We start from the raw sequence: 3882 nt of genomic DNA on the forward strand, positions 1-3882 counted from the left end.
TCCTTTTTTTTTTTTTTTTAAATAATTAAAACCAGTTTTTGTTTTTTGCTTTTTTTTTTTTTTTTTGCAGCTGGCTGGTAAGGGGATCTGAACCCTTGACCTTGGTGTTATCAGCACCACGCTCTCCCAAGTGAGCTAACTGGCCAGTCCTGCTTTTATTTATTTATTTTAATATGCTAGGTTTGTTATATTCCTTCAGTGTTTCCATAAAACTAAAAAACACAACCCTTTTTTGATTTGTATGTTTTGTCATTAGTCACAAACAGTAAGAACTTTCAAAATTGAATTGGGTTTTGTCCTTTAACTAGTAGATATATGTCTTGGTCACTGGATTTTTAGATGAGTGAACAAGGAAAAGAAAATCGATACCTAGGATATAGATAAAATGTGATAATGTATTCTTTTTAAAAAATCGAGATATAATTCACATACCATAGGAAAAGTGTACAGTTCAGTTATTTTTAGTACATTCACAAAGTTGTGAAATCATCACCACTGTCTAATTCCAGAACACTTCCATTACCCCCAGTGAACTCCCATACCAGGTAACAATTGCCCCCGATTTCCCCTCCCCCAGCTCCATTTAGACTTCTGACTTCCTGCTGTTACCTACGTGTGGACACTGAAGTCTTCCACTCTGGGACCTGATTGGCACTTTTTTTAAAAAAAATTCTAAACTACTCAGGGGAGAATCTTCCATTTCTAGAGTTCCAATATCTCCTATTAAATTGTCGTGACAAGGGACTTTTCCTCACTGTCTTCCGCACCTCAGCATCAGCTTCTGCAATGTTCATGCCATCCTTTCCAGTCAAATGCCAATTCTCCTTAAAGAAAGAAGCAAAATAGAAGTTAAACAGTTCTGCTTCCTCTATGATCTGCTAACATTGCACCATAATCTTTACCCAACAGACAGACATAATCTTCCTAGTTCTTGCTCCAAACCGAATCACTAACGCCTGCTTGTTTTTCCTCACTGTCCCTAGCAGCACGTGTGCATTCTGGCGCCAGCCTTCCTGACACAGTTCCCATCGGTTTGTGCCAACTTTTGCATTTAATCTTGGTTATGGGTTTCTTGACACCACCTGTGGTATGTGTGTCCTTTCTAACCCTGAGCTTGCTAAGATACTTTCTGTGTGGCCACGTTAGTCCTTGTTCTCTTTTTTTCCTCCCAGGAATAATTTCGAGGCATTCATTCAAGATTTTACCTATGAAAGCACAACCTTCCTGCCTGATCTTCCCTTGTAGGACCCCAGACCGAGTCTCCACAGCTGTGTTTTCTTCCTGCCTCCGACTATGCCAGCTCTCCCTTCCCTGATGGTCATAACTCCGGGATGACAAACTCCCTTTGTTCCCCAAGGTTCCTGTCACTTTCTCTTCACCAGACAATTCTTCCATGTTGGTCCAGAAGAGCAGTTTCCCTCGTTATTTCCTCCACCTCTGAGAGATCGTACTGTCAGGTAGAATTTGTCAGATGCACTTTCATAAGTGGGATAGGAAAATGACTTTATAAAGCCTTTGTAGCAGGTGATCATTTGTTCTTTTTTTTTTTTGACAGTCCTCCCATTGACAGACAAAATCTATATCTCTGCTCCTTAAATCTGGGCTCTGTGATTGCTTGGCCAATAGAATATGGTAGAAGTGACACTGTGCCAGTTTCTGAGCCCAGGCCATAAAAGACTGGTTGCTTCTACTTCTCCTTTCATAGAAAGCTTTCTCTAGGGGTCTTGAGCTACCACATAAGAAGTCCAAATGTGCTGAGGCCACCATGCTGGAGTCTCAGAATGAGACAGTCCCAGCTGAGCCTGCCGTCCAGCCATCCCCTCAAGGTGATGGACATAGGACTGAAGCTATCCTGGACTCTTCAACCGGCCCTTCTACGAGTTGAACACCAGCAAGTGATTTCACTGACTGTAGTTGATGCCATGTGGAGCAAAGGAACTGAGTTTTGATGACATTCCCGACCCACAAACTCATGAGGTGTTATGACTGCTGTTTTAGTTTGTTTAGTAAGCCACGATAGNTGCTGTTACCTACGTGTGGACACTGAAGTCTTCCACTCTGGGACCTGATTGGCACTTTTTTAAAAAAAAATTCTAAACTACTCAGGGGAGAATCTTCCATTTCTAGAGTTCCAATATCTCCTATTAAATTGTCGTGGATTCTCAGGAAGCGATGACCCGTGTGTGATGACAAGGGACTTTTCCTCACTGTCGTCTTCCGCGCCTGAGCATCAGCTTCTGCAATGTTCATGCCATCCTTTCCAGTCAAATGCCAATTCTCTTTAAAGAAAGAAGCAAAATAGAAGTTAAACAGTTCTGCTTCCTCTATGATCTGCTAACATTNTGCTGTTACCTACGTGTGGACACTGAAGTCTTCCACTCTGGGACCTGATTGGCACTTTTTTTAAAAAAAATTCTAAACTACTCAGGGGAGAATCTTCCATTTCTAGAGTTCCAATATCTCCTATTAAATTGTCGTGACAAGGGACTTTTCCTCACTGTCTTCCGCACCTCAGCATCAGCTTCTGCAATGTTCATGCCATCCTTTCCAGTCAAATGCCAATTCTCCTTAAAGAAAGAAGCAAAATAGAAGTTAAACAGTTCTGCTTCCTCTATGATCTGCTAACATTGCACCATAATCTTTACCCAACAGACAGACATAATCTTCCTAGTTCTTGCTCCAAACCGAATCACTAACGCCTGCTTGTTTTTCCTCACTGTCCCTAGCAGCACGTGTGCATTCTGGCGCCAGCCTTCCTGACACAGTTCCCATCGGTTTGTGCCAACTTTTGCATTTAATCTTGGTTATGGGTTTCTTGACACCACCTGTGGTATGTGTGTCCTTTCTAACCCTGAGCTTGCTAAGATACTTTCTGTGTGGCCACGTTAGTCCTTGTTCTCTTTTTTTCCTCCCAGGAATAATTTCGAGGCATTCATTCAAGATTTTACCTATGAAAGCACAACCTTCCTGCCTGATCTTCCCTTGTAGGACCCCAGACCGAGTCTCCACAGCTGTGTTTTCTTCCTGCCTCCGACTATGCCAGCTCTCCCTTCCCTGATGGTCATAACTCCGGGATGACAAACTCCCTTTGTTCCCCAAGGTTCCTGTCACTTTCTCTTCACCAGACAATTCTTCCATGTTGGTCCAGAAGAGCAGTTTCCCTCGTTATTTCCTCCACCTCTGAGAGATCGTACTGTCAGGTAGAATTTGTCAGATGCACTTTCATAAGTGGGATAGGAAAATGACTTTATAAAGCCTTTGTAGCAGGTGATCATTTGTTCTTTTATAAACATTCATGAAGTACAACTTGCAGAAATGCACCTGAGAGCAGGCATGAAAGGAAAAGAGGAAGCTAGTATCCTGAGCTGACAGAAAACAGGGCCACATAGGCATATACTTTGTTTCTCTAGAAAATGATGCCATTTTCGTCACCACTTTTTGGGAGCAGTCACCTCGTTCACTTTGCCATGCAGAGGGATGATTGAGTTAGAATTCTGCCTCTGCTCTAGCTGTACGACTCTGGGCAAATTACTTCTCCTCTCTCATCATTGGTTTTCTCATTTGTAAAATAAGTATAAGAACACCTATCTCATAAATTTACGGTAAAGATGGCTGTAAGTTTTTTTTTTGACAGTCCTCCCATTGACAGACAAAATCTATATCTCTGCTCCTTAAATCTGGGCTCTGTGATTGCTTGGCCAATAGAATATGGTAGAAGTGACACTGTGCCAGTTTCTGAGCCCAGGCCATAAAAGACTGGTTGCTTCTACTTCTCCTTTCATAGAAAGCTTTCTCTAGGGGTCTTGAGCTACCACATAAGAAGTCCAAATGTGCTGAGGCCACCATGCTGGAGTCTCAGAATGAGACAGTCCCAGCTGAGCC

This window comes from Galeopterus variegatus, unplaced genomic scaffold (assembly GCF_000696425.1).
Source record: "Galeopterus variegatus unplaced genomic scaffold, G_variegatus-3.0.2 Scaffold1208, whole genome shotgun sequence".
NCBI lineage: Eukaryota > Metazoa > Chordata > Mammalia > Dermoptera > Cynocephalidae > Galeopterus > Galeopterus variegatus.